This window comes from Petaurus breviceps, unplaced genomic scaffold, assembly GCF_028583685.1.
Source record: "Petaurus breviceps papuanus isolate PSGF00001 unplaced genomic scaffold, PetGlider_PUasm1.0 175, whole genome shotgun sequence".
In the NCBI taxonomy this organism is placed as follows: Eukaryota; Metazoa; Chordata; class Mammalia; order Diprotodontia; family Petauridae; genus Petaurus; species Petaurus breviceps.
The window spans coordinates 14,089,926-14,103,977 of NW_027185764.1; positions in this window are offsets into that span (position 1 = coordinate 14,089,926).

The following is a 14,052-nucleotide window of genomic DNA, read 5'->3' on the forward strand; positions in this document are numbered from 1 at the left end:
TAAAGGTTAATTACTTAACTTTTAAAATGTTAATGTATTTCTTATTAAAATTCAACAGAAGCTCCATCTTGTGCCTTACATTGTGGCAGTCAATTTTCGAACTTTGTAAAAAACTTTCATCAGCTGTTGCTTAGTGACTGAAGGGATTGCTTGCGTAATCCTAGCCTTAAGATCATTGAAAACACAGGATTTTGAGGTATGCATACACAAGAGTTTGGATGTGACCCCTGCAAGAAAAACGTCTAGTGGAGATAGATCAGGTGACCAAAGTGGCCAAGCGAGAAGAGCTCCTCTAGCAATCCACCCGTCTGTCATAAGAAACTGTCACACACAAAATGCAGAATGACAGGGTATGCCATTTTTAAAAAATAAAAATTAAAAATGCATTATTCAAAATTCACAAACCTAAAAAAGTGTAAAAGAAATCTAAGTGATTAAACTTTCAAATTATGTTTTCTGTAAGTTTGTAGTTTTTTCCAATTTATTTATTTATGGTTTTCAACATTCACTTCCATAAATTTTAAATTTTCTCCCCCTCCTTCTCCCTTCCCTCCCCCATACGGCATGCAACCTGATATAGGCTTCACACTTACAATTTGTAGCTTTTATACTTCTGAAGTGATTAAAAGTCAGAGATGCATGTCTGGGTTTGAATACTAGCTTTGGCATTTACTAACTATGTGATTCACATTTAGTACCTGTGTGACCATGGATAAATCACTTAAATTCTTTCATCTATACAATAGAAAGATTAGAATAATTTACTTCGACTCTGAGGTCTCTTCCAGTTCTAAATATGAAATAGTAATCCTATTAAATAAAAACTTCTATGAAATAATAAAACAATAATAAATTTATTCTATGAAATAGACTTCTACAAAATAAGTCATGGGTAGCAGAGACAAGAATCAAAGCCCTTATTTTATAGATGAGTAAAATGAAGCCTAGAGTGAGGATGTGATATCCCAAGTTCACACAATTAGTAGGTGGCAAAGATGGGACAATACTCTACCTCTCACTCCTCAGGATCGTAGATTAGAGTTGAAAAGGACCTTAGAGGTCATTTAGTCCAAACCCCTCATTTTACAGATGAGGAGACTGAGGTCTAAGGGGTGGTGTTTGAACCATTTTCAACTGCCCTTCAATTCCAAATCTGCCCCTCTTTCCACTGTGGTTATTAGTTCCAACCCCCTCCCCACCCCCCAAACCCATCCAATTTAAATAACCTATTAGTCTATTGTCAGCAGGCAGCTAGGTGGTGCAGTAGATAGAGCACTGGGCTTGGAATCAGGAAAACTCATCTTCATGAGTTCAAATCCAGCCTCAGACACTTAGTAGCTGTGCAGCCCTGGGCAAGTCATTTATCCCTGTTTGCCTCTATTTTCTCATCTGTAAAATGAAATGTAGAAGAAAATGCCAAACCATTCTAGTATCTTTGCCAAGAAAACCCCAGAAGATGAGTTAGACACAGAAAAACAACTCAACAACAACAAAATCTACTATCATATTACCAGGGGCAAAGTGATCTGTTTCCTAGCAGGGGCAGCATCCTAGGGGAAATGGGGTCCTGGATCTGTAAAATTTGAGCAGGAAAATAGGAAGGGCTAGATTATGAAATTAATTACCAAAGTGGGGTTGACTAAGAGGCTCCTCAAAGGGGTCAGAAGTAGAGTGAAAGAATCTGAGAGGTCAGAAGGGGCCAGCTTAGCACAGTGCCTTGCACATAGTAGACACTATTAATTGACTAGTCGACATAGTAGGCACTGTTGATTGGTTGTCGGCAGGAAAACTAAAACCTAACATGGGCCTAGGGCCTGCATCCCCTCTAGTGTCTCGCAGGGTGTTCTGGATACAAGCAGAACTTACTAAATATGGAATGAATGAATGAACGAATGAACATTTGAATGAATGAATATATGCCTCCCTTCATTGTGTTTCCAACCGTTAGGCCCAGATAGTCCTTTACTTCAGACTTCTATGTTTGTGAAATCTAGAGTAGAACGAGCCAAGATGACTAATTTTATGGTTTCTGGGTCTGAACTAGGGAAGCCTACCAGATTCACTACAGCCTTACCTTCCCAGGGCTGGTACTAATGGGGTTTTTATAATATAGCCATTTTTCTTCCCTGAGTCCCTTCCAGTCCCCACATTTCCAGATGGATGAGGGCACTTCCAGCATCTCATATTTTGCCCAGACTCTCTTCACTCCATCACATTCCAGTGAAATGGTTAAACCCATTTTGCAGCTGGATCAGGTATATCTTTTGAAATTGGAGAGAGAGAAGAGATTGGTAAAAGGAAGGAGGCCCAGAAAAGTTAAGCTGCTTATTTAAGGTAACAAAGCACAGAAGTAAAAGAATTAAGCAAACCATTCTATCCTACCTCCCCAACCTTTATCCTATTCATTTTTTTTGCCTATCACTTTGCTGGCTGAGTCTGTCCTGTGTCCAGAGAGACTCCTTAACCTTGGAATTTGCCCTATATACCTCCCCCATGGAGCCTTGGGCCCTGAAGATTTCCTTGGGTCAAGAACTGACCTCACTCCTGGGCCAGGAGCTATTCCAGATGTGGGGGAAGCACCTCTTGTTTCCAGTACAGACTCCTGAAAAATGTTCCAATGGAGCCAGCCAAGGTTGAGGTATGTTTTCAGCTGCCAGAATCCTGGGAAACATGACTTGGGGCTGAAGGAATCCAGGCCAGGGATTGGGGGAAAGGAGAAGTTCTAGCCAAGAGTAGGACCCCAGGACTCCTTTAAGGTCAGGAGGCAAGTTTGTGTTCAACTTCCCACTTTAATCAGTCTATTAATCAACCAATCAATCAGTCAATCAACAAGCATTTCTTGCTATGTGCCAGTCTAGTGGGAGGCAGGATTACCAAAAGGAAAAAGGAAGAAAACCAAAACTTGCCCAAACTAAAACCAGACTGTAATATAACATTTCGTAAAGAGTGTCCCAGGTTTCTCACTTTCTGTGATAATATGACAAATAGTATTTCTATTGCAAATTAAGATTTTTCAAGAGTTTTACATACTTTATCTCATGCATTCTTCACGATGACTCCATAATTGCCTTCATTGTAAAAATAAGGAAACTGAGTCTCAGAGCAGTGCCTTGCCCAGGATAACCCAGTTAGCAACTGTCTGAGACAGGAATTAAAGTCAGATTTTTCTGATTCCAAGTTCAGCGTTCATCCACGACTACAATGTAGTCTCTTCAAACTTGCCAAATACTGGACAATTGTTCATTCTAGTGGAAAGCCCTCTAAATGAGATGTTGAGTTGTTCAGATCTCTCAGTCATATGTGACTCTTCACGACCCCATTTGGGGTTTTCTTGGCAAAGTACTGCAGTAGTTTGCCATTTTCTTTTCCAGCTCATTTTACAGATGAGGTAACTAAGGCAAACAGGGTTAAGTGACTTGCCCAGGGTCACAAAGCTAGTGTCTGAGGTCAGATTTGAACTCAGGAAGATGAGTCTTCCTGACTGCAGGCAAAGAATATTTCTATTGGGGGGGGGGGTGGCTGTTGGGAAGTGACAGTGACACAGAAGAGTACCAATGAAACATTTTTTTTTTAAAGGAAAAGCCCACTGGCCCTTCTCACAAGGCCATTATTGTTGTACAAATAAGATTAACACAGGCAAAATTCAATTAGAGAACAGCTCAAAATGGTGTGTAATTAGGTGCCAAGCCACATGGTTCATGTGCAAGTCTTTTTTTTTTCTTTTTGGAGGGGGAAAGCAGGGCAATTGGGGTTAAGTGATTTGCCCAAGGTCACATGGCTAGAACATGTTAAGTGCCTGAGGCCGGATTTGAACTCAGGTCCTCCTGACTCCAGGGTCAGTGCTCTATTCACTCCGCCACCTAGCCACCCCCATGTTCAAGTCTTAAAGCACACTTTAAACCTTTGAGTGAAATACAAAAGTTAGCTATTGTTATTATCAATCAATTAAATATTAGTTACTAATCATAATAGCTAACTTTTAGAGCTTTAAGATTTGCAAGGGCAGCTAGGTGGCACAGTGGATTGAGTGCCTGACCTGGAGGCAGGAGGACTCATCTTCCTGAGTTTAAATTTGGCCTCAGACACTTCTAGCTGTGTGACCCTGAGCAAGTCACTTAATCCTGTTTGCCTCAGTTTCCTCATCTATAAAATCAGCTGGAGAAGTGATTCCTTCCCTCTGCCCAGTGATAGTCCCACCATACCCCTGAGATCCTCCTCTCCTCTCTCCTTTGCTGGATCTTCCTCCAGATCATACCCTCTAATCATAGGTGTCCCTCAGGGCTCTGCCCTGGGCCCTTCTTCTACCCCCATACTACTCCACTTGGTGATCTCATTTAACTACCATCTCTAGGCTAATAATTCTCAAAATCTATCCCTCCTGCTCCAGTCTCTCATCTCCAACTGCCATTCTGACATCTCAAACTATGTCCAGTAGACGTCTGAACATCAAAACAAAACTTTTTATCTTTCTCCTAAATGGTCCTCTCCTTCTACCATCCCTATTACTGTAGAGGGTAACATCATCCTTCCAGACCTTCAGGCTCACAACCTAGAAGCCATCCCTGACTCCTTGGTATCTCTCACCCCCCCCATATCCAAATTGTTGCCAAGGCCTGTTGATTTCACCTTTGTAGCACCTCCTGAAGGTGCCCTCTTTTCTCTTCTGACCCCACTCTGACTCAGGTCCTGATCACCTCACTCCTTGATAGCTGCAATAGCCTGCTGGTGGGGCTGCCTGCCTCAAGTCTCTTCCCATTCCAATTCATCCTCCATTCAGCCACTGAAGGGATTTTCCTAAATCACATGTCACCCCTCTTCTCAGTAAACTCCAGTGGCTCCCTATTGCCTCCAGGATCAATACAAAATGCTCTGCTTAACATTCAAAACCTTTCATAACCTAGCCCCACACACCTTTCAAGTCTTCTTAGACCATACTCCCCAACATGTACTTTTCCATCCAGTGACACTAGCCTCCTGGCTTTTCAACAAACAAGAAACTTTATCTTTCAGCTCCCAGCATTTTTTCTGGCTGTCCCCTCTTGCCTGGAATGCTCTCCCTCATTCACTCTGACTACTGACCTCCCTAACTTCCTTTAAGTCTCAACTAAAATCCCACCTCATACAGAAAGCCTTCATCAACCCCTCTTTAAAAAAAAAATAAGTTTGTTATAATTAAAAAAATTTATTTAGTGTCTTATTTTCTCCTAGTTACATATAAAAACAATTTTAACATTCATTTTTAAAACTTTGAGTTCCAAATTCTTTCCTTCCCTCCCCCCCATTGAGAAGGCAAGCAATTTGATATAGGTTATACATGTGTAGTCATGTAAAACATTTCCATAACAGTCATGTTGTAAAAGAAAACATAGACCAAAAAAAAACCCCCTCAAGAAAAAGAAAGAAAGTAAAAAAAAGTATACTTCAATTTGAATTCAGACACCATCAGTTTTTTCTCTGGGGATGGATAGGATTTCTCATCATAAGTCATTCTGAGTTGTCTTGGATCATTGTATTGCTGAGAATAGTCAGTCATCTTACAATATTGCTGTTACTTTGTACACATAACATTTCACTTTGCATCTGCTCATATAAGTCTTTTGCAGGTTTTCTGAGACCATCCTCCTCATCATTTCTTATAGTATAATAGTATTCCATCATAATTATACACCAAAATTTGTTCAGTCATTCTCCAACTTATGGGCATCCCCTTAATTTCCAATTCTTTGCCACCAGAAAAGAGCTGCTATATTTTTGTACATATAGGTCCTTTTCCTTTTTGTCTTTTATCTTGACTCCTCTTGAGAAAAGTATTATACTTTTCTAGTAGAAGTATTGCTAGGTCAAAGGTTTTTTATATGGTTTTATAGCTCTTTGGGCTTATAGCTCTTTTGGGCATTCTTGCTTTGCAGAATGGCTAAATCAGTTCACAACTCCACCAACAATGCATTAGTGTCCCATTTTCCCATCCCCAACATTTGTCATTTTCTTTTTCTGTCCTATCAGACAATCTAATAGATATGAGGCAGTACCTCAGAATTGTTTTAATTTGCATTTCTCTAATCAATAATGAGTGAGAGCATTTTTTCATATGGTCATAGATAGCTTTGATTACTTCATCTGAAAACTGTTCATATCTTTCTATCATTTATCAATTGAGGAATGGTTCTCATTTTTATAAATTTAATTCAGTTGTCTCTGAGTGTAAGAAATATCTCATATGTGAGAAATGAGAGCTTTATCAGAGAAAACTTGCTTCAAAATGTTTTTCACAGTTACTATTACTAAATGTATTTCCCTCCATCCTATTTTCCCCTTGTCTATTGTATTCTCTCTCTCCTTTCACCCTGTCTCTCCTCAAAAGTGTTGCATTTTGCTTCTGACTACCCCTTCTCCCAATCTATCCTCCCTTCTATCATTCTACCCTGCCCCCTTTCTCTTATCCCTTACCCTTACCCTCCTACTTTCCTGCAGGATAAGATAGATTTCTATACCCAATTGAGTGTGTATATTATTCATTCTTTGAGCCAATTCTGGTGAGAGTAAGGTTTACTCATTCCCCTTCCTCTCCCCCATCTTCCCCTCCACTGTAAAAACCTTTTTTTGCCTCTTTTATGTGAGATAATCTAACCCCATTCTACCTCTCTCTTTCCCTTTCTCCCAGTACATTCCTCTCTCACCCCTGAATTTTATTTTATTTTTAGATATCATCACTTCAGATTCAACTTATACCTATGCCCTCTGTCTATATATACTCCTTCTAACTACTCTAATCATGAGAAAGTTCTTACCAGTTACAAGTATCATCTTCCCATGTAGGAATGTAAACAGTTTAACCTTAATGATTTAATGATTAAAAATGATTTCCCTTTCCTGTTTATCTTTTTATACTTTTCTTGAGTCTTGTATTTGAAAGTCATTTTCAATTCTGGTTTTATCATCAATAATGCTTGAAAGTCCTCCATTGAGTGTCCATTTTTTCCCCCTGAAGAATATACTCAGTTTTGCTGGATGGGTGATTCTTGGTTGTAATCCGAGTTCCTTTGCCCTCTAGAATATTGTATTCCATGTCCTCTGATTTTTTTTTAATGTAGAAGTTGCTAAATATTGTGTTACCCTGACCATGGTTCCATGATAATTGAATCATTTTATTCTGGCTGTTTGCAATATTTTCTCCTTGACCTGGCAACTCTGGAATTTGGCTATAGTATTCCTGGGAGTTTTCTTATTGAGATTTCTTTAAGGAGATGATCTGTGGATTCCTTAAATTTCTATTTTATCCTCTGGTTCTAGAATATCAGGGCAGTTTTCCTAGATAATTTCTTCAGATGATTGTGTAGGGTAGTAGTTCAATGTTTTAAAATAATCTCTCCTGGATCTATTTTCCAGGTCAATTGTTTTTCCAATGAGATAGTTAACATTGTCTTTTTTTCATTTTTTAAATTTTGTTTTATTGTTTCTTGATTTCCCATAAAGTCATTAGTGTCCATGTGCTCAATTCTAATTTCTAAGAAATTATTTTCTTCAGTGAATTTTGTGCCTCTTTTCCCATCTGGCTGATTCTGCTTTTTAAGGCATTCTTCTCCTCATTGACTTTTTTGATCTCATTTACCATTTGGCCTAGTCTATTTTTTAAGGTATTAATTTCTTCAGTATTTTTTGTGTTTGCTTTACCAAGCTGTTGACTCATTTTTCATGATTTTCTTGCATCACTCTGATTTCTCTTCATAATTTTTGCTTTACCTCTCAATTATTTTTCAAAATCTTCAGCTCTTCCATGGCCAAAGACCAATTCATATTTTTCTTGGAGGCTTTGGATATAGGAGCCTTGACTTGGCGATCTTCTGACTATGTGTTTGGTTCTTCCTTGTCACCATAGTAACTTTCTACGGTTAGAATTTTTTTTTCTATTTGTATATTACTTACAGCCTATTACTTGACCTTTAACTCTTTGTTTAAAGTAGGGCTCTGCCTCCAGGGTGGAGGGTGCACTGTGCCAAGCCTCAGGGGTTTTCTGCAGCTGTTTTCAGAGATATTTCTAGGGACCTGTAAGTTTTCAGTTCTTCCAAGGTGATCTAAGGAGAGGAGTTTACTCCTCTCCGGGCCTGTGCTCTGGTCTGTGAGTGACCACAGAACTGTGAGGAGGGACCCCGTCCACTGTGGTCACAATCTCTGCTGTGCCAGTGCTCCTCCTCACCCTGCCACACATGACTGTAGCCCAAATCTGAGTATGGGCAAAGCAACAGACCTGCCTCGGTGCCAGCAAAAAGACCCAGCTGTTCTACCCCCTCACCATCTGTGGGCTGACAGCTCCTGAAGCAGCTGCTGCTGCTTCATTATCTCCTGTTCATCCTGTATACAGTTGGCTTTGTTTATGTTTGTTAGCAAGTGATCTCCCCCATTAGAGTCTAAGCTCCTTGAGGGCAGGGACTGTCTTTTGCCTCTTTTTGTGTCCCCAGCATTTAGCACAGTGCCTGGCACCATAATGGGTATTTAAAAATATTGATTAATTGAACTGCAAAATGGTTATCACAATAGCATGTACTTTCCAGGGTTATTGTGAGGATCAAATGAGATAATATTTATAATGCACTTAGCAGAGTGCCTGGTACTTAATAAGTTCTATGTAGATAGTGCAGTTAGGAGGCACAGTGGATAGAGTACAGGACCTGGAATCAGGAAAACTCGTCTTAGTGAGTTCAAATCTGGCCTCAGACACTTACTAACTGTATGACCCTAGGCGAGTCACTTAACCCTGGTTACCTCAGTTTCCTCATCTGCAAAAGGAGCTGGAGAAGGAAAAAGCCACTTCAGTATCTTTGCCAAGAAAACCACAAATGGAGTCACCAAGAGTTGGACACAGGGGCAGCTAGGTGGCACAATGAATAGAGCACCAGCCCTGAGCTCAAATCTGACTACAGACACTTGACACACTTTCTAGTCATGTGACTTTGGGCAAGTCAGTTAACCCCAATTGTCCTCCAAAAAAAAGCAAAAAAAAAAAAAAAGAGTTGGACACAACTGAAAAACGACTGAAATAACAAAATATAAATGATAACCATTATAGCTATTATTATTATTACAATCAAATTGCCCATCAACACTGGTAAAAGAAATTTCCACAGTGGGAGTTCCCTATGCTAATGAAATAAAAGGTCTGGCCAAAAAAAAAAAGCATTTGTCCATGCAACAGAATATTATTGCATGGTAAAAAATAGAACATGAAGAACATAGAGAACTATGGGAATATTTAAAGTATTGCAGAGGAAAGTCAGCAGAACAAAATTAAACATAACTAATACACTCTAGGACCTTATTTTTAAAACAATGGCAACAAAATTTTCTACATCCACATGCAGAAAAGAGGTGGGGAGAAGGGAGTATAAATAAATAGTTACTGTTGTTATATTATGAACTCTCATGTTATTAATATTTTAAAGATCAGAGTGTAAATAATTCCAAGTTACAGTTTTATTCACGGTTCATCTCCGTATTGTTTATTTATTTGTACTCATAGATATTGCCAAGATGCTTATAAAAAACATTTTTTTTAACATTCTGGGGGTTTTTTTTTTGAGTTCCAAATTTTCTCCCTCCCTCCCCACTGAAAAGGCAAGCAATGTGATGTCAATTATACCTATGAAATCATGCAAAACATTTCCATATTAGCTGTATCTCACACACACACACACACACACACACACACACACACAACCAAAGGAAAATAAAGTGAGAAGACTATACTTCAATTTGCACCCAAAGTTCATCAGTTTTCTCTCTGGAGGTGGATAGCATTTTTCATTATGAGTCCTTCGAAATTGTCTTGGATCATTATATTGATCTGAGTAGCCAAGTCTTTCCCAGTTGATCAATAAAACATTTTTTTAAAAATAAATAAATTTTGTGGCCCAGTCTTATAAGTGCTGGCAAAATTCATTGTGAGGACATAGTAATGGCTGGGATACACTCTAGGGCAACATATGATGAGAAGTATTGGATGGAGCTTGAGGGGCTCCTGGAAGAAAAGCTGGTCTATATGGAAGCATCTGGAGCTTGAGAGTCTTAGGGATCCCCTATTACTGTTCATTTGTTCTATAGAAGAGGAAAATGAGGTCTAGGGAGGTGACTTGCGCAAGTACATTCAACTGGTGTTAAGGGAAGGCCCCTGGTTAAAGAGTCTGGAGGCTTGAGAAGGAATTGTACTTACTATTTATAAGTGGCTTTGGGTGAGAACCTAATTTCTCTAGGCCTCAGTTTACTTGTCTAAAGTAAGCAGATTAATGATCCTGAGGGTCCTTCCCAATTCTTAGGATGAGGTCTGTACTTGAACTTTATCCTTCCCTCCCGTTCTGGCCACCCTCAAACTTTGCTGAAGTCAATCTCCATGAGTGCCCCAACAGACAGACTGAGACTTGGGAACAACCTTAATTTGGAAAGGTCAAGGTCATTGCCAATCACCTTGACTTATGTCTTGCTACTGGACTTCAGTGGCTATGGAGGAGAGGGTGAGGCTGACGACTTTGTGCAGCTCTGCCTCATTTAAATCCAATTCACAAGCAAGTCCAGACATTACCTTGTGATGTCACTGGTCCTCTTCAAGAATGAAGGGTGTACAGTAACAGATCTGTACCTACAGGCACAGGATTCAAACCTAGGTTTCTTGACTTCCTGGCATAGTGTAGAGAGTGCTGGATTTGGGAAGATCAGAGGGATCAGAGCATCTGGGTCTGAGTCAGTTTCCTCATTTATAAAATGAACGGCTTGAGAGCAGATGACCTTTGAGGTCCCTTTCAGCAGGAGGCCTATGATCCCGTCATGCATCACACTCTAGCCTTCTAATAGGGGAAGGGATGTCTATGGACTGAATCCCTGGAAACTCTCCCCTCCTGGGGATGCACCCGTTCTTCTCTGTGAGGATTGTCCTCTCTATAGAATCTAGGCATCACCTTCCCAGGGACTTGGCCTTTGGATCCCCTTTGCCCTCCTGTGACTCCTTTCAGTGAGTTTCCAGGCTCAGTTGGGTGGGAAAGCCTATCTATTTTAACAAGTCCTGAGAAAGTCAACAACCTTAGCCCTGGCACCTCCTGTTTGGGGATAATGTGCCCTATCTAAGCTGGCCTCACTGGGCAATGCAGTGCATCCTGGTTACCTGTGCCCAAACCACATATCCTGGTATTAGGCTTGGGGTGGGACCCAAGCTGTCTGGCCAGAGTCCTTGCATCTGACAGCCCAGCTCTACTGACGGGTCAGCCTGTTTGCCAAGAGACTGTTATATCCACAGTAGGGCCCACCCTCTCAAGAGCTAGAGGCCTGAGGATGTATGGGGAAAGAGGGTGGAGAGGCTGGGAAAGGAGCTCAGCTCAAACAACCTGTCAGTCTAAGTCAATATTTGTATTCAACACATTTTGGCAGCTAGAAACCCACCTGCCTCCAGGTAGAAACTGGGCAGAAAGGAGGGCCTGTGACACGTTTAAATTGTCCTTGATGTTTGACCCTCATGCCACAGAACTGAGGTCTAAGCTGAGACTGAGATCCAGCTTTCTTTGGTGGTCCCAAGTAGATAGCTCTGTGGATCCTAGAGGCAAAAGGCTTTCACAAAGAACCTAATTTTTTTGGAAGGAGGAAGAGACAACTCTGAGATCATGAGTCTTTTGACTTCCTTCACCTCAGGCCCTATAAACAATGAGTGAATGGATGGATGAAAAAGCATTTATTAAGCACCTACTATGTGCCAGGCTAGACATCAGGAATGCAAATACAAAAGTGAAACAATCATTGCCTTAAAGGAGCTTAAATTCTTCAGTCCATCCTGCCCTTGGAGTGACCTCTTTCCCACTCCTTCTTTGCCAATGACTCCTTTGCTCTGCCCAGCCACAGTCCAGCCATGCCCTGAGATACATACACCCCTGGTCTTTCCCAAATTAGGCATCCATCCACACATTGGAGACAATGAAGACCTGTGGGGTGAATGAAGGAAATGAAGTTTCTGCAGTTTTTATGGCATATGACCTTCCATCAATCGAGATGTATTGATCACCTATCATAAGGGCACCTCTCATATGCCCAGCACTGTGCTCTGAGAGTCAAGGCCCAGGCACTACCTAAACCAGGGGTAGGGAGCCTGTGGCTTCAAGGTCATGTATGGTCCTCTAGGTCCTCAAGTGCTTCCCACTGACTGAATCCAAACATTACAGAACAAATCCTCTTATTAAGAGGCCATGTGATCCAAGCAGTTTGGTTCAAGTACATTATGTAAATATGCACATAAGGTTTGCAAGTAGAATAGCTGAAGATGCAAGAAGGATCTAGGTCATTTCAAAGATAATAGAGCCAGAAGCATTATTTAGGGGAAGTCAAGGCTTTGGAATCATATCTCTAAGCTTTGAAATTATACCTCGGGGTGTAATTGTCATCTCCCTCCCCTACATGACAGTAAAAAGAATGCTGAATTTGGAGTCAGAGGCCCTTGTATCACACAGCTCATTTAATTCTCACAATAACGAAGTGTGGTTGTTTAGTCATTTCAGTCATGACTGACTATTCATGAAGTGACCCCTTTGGGGGTTTTCTTGGCAAAGATCCTGGAATGGTTTGCCATTTCCTTCTCTAGCTCGTTTTACAGATGGGGAAACCGAGGCAAACAAGGTGAAGTGATTTGCCCAGGGTCACACAGCTAGTAAGTATTTGAACTCAGGCAGAAGAGTCTTCCTGACTCCAGGTCTGGTACTTTATCCACTGCACCACCTAGCTGCCCCCCTCTAATAACCCTGCGAGTGGATACAATTATTATCCCCTCTTTCAGATGAGGAGATTGAGGCTAAGAAGGGTTAAATGCCTTACCTAAGGTCATGCTTCTAGTAAGGGTTGTAGATAGGATTTGAACTCAGATCTTTCTTGACTCCAAGTCCTACACTCTATTTGCTAAACAACGTCTACTGCCTCATACTGCTTGGATAAGTCCCTTCAACTCCATAGGCCTTAATTTCCTCATCTTACAATGAGATTTGGACTAGGTCAAGGGTCCTTAGGCTTTTTTTAACTCATGGACCACACTGGCACTCTAGTGAAGCCCTTCTTAGATTAATGTTTTTAAATAATTGAAGGAAATGCTAACTTGCAGTGGGAAGTAAGTGAAAATAAAGATGTAATTTTCTTCTCATCCAAGTTCTCTGTGCCTTTGTCAGAAACAGAGATTGAATATTGGAGGAATGCTGAGATTGACCCACTAGGTCAGAGGTGGTCAATTCATATATTAAGAACTAGTCCCAGGGGACAGTTGGGTCATGCAGTGAATAGAGCATAGGCCCTGGAGTCAGGAGGACCTGAGTTCAAAAACTATCTCAGACACTTGACACTTACTGGTGGTATGACCTTGGGCAAGTCATTTAATCCCAATTGCCCTGCCTCTCCCCCCCCCCCAAAAAGTAAAATAAAAGAACTAGCCCTCCTATCAAAATCCTCACCCTGCCTCCCCATAGTGTGATACTCCTCTGTATTAAAAAGACATGGAAGGGGGTGGCCAGGTAGCACAGTGAGTGGGAGCACCGGCTCCAGTGTCAGGATAACCTGGAGATTGAATCCCGGGCTCAGACACTTGGCACCCACCCAGAAACACCTGGCGGTGTAACCTTGAGCAAATTACTTAACCCCTATTGCTTAAAAAAAAAAAAAAAAGAAAAGATATGGAAGGTCACAGGCTCTCAATATGCCCCAAGTCAGCAGAGCTCAGGGCCAATTCCTGTTGTGGCCTGAAAAAACCAGGCCCTCTAGTTTGCTTACATCGTCCATGGACAGGTAATAGTTCAAACAGGTTCAGAGCCAGAAATTCTCGCTTTTCCACAATACAATCGGACAGAAGCAAATTCCGAGGGGTCTGATTCCCACCAGAAAGGAACAAGAGACAACCAATACCCTCGTGAGCATAGGAACTCACCCTCCTGAGCTTCCCTGTTACGGTGGAGGGTTCGGCCATCCTCCCGGTCACTGGAGCCCCTAATCTCCCTGTCATCTCAACCCCTCACTCACCCCCCTTATGTCCAGTCTGCTGCCAAATCC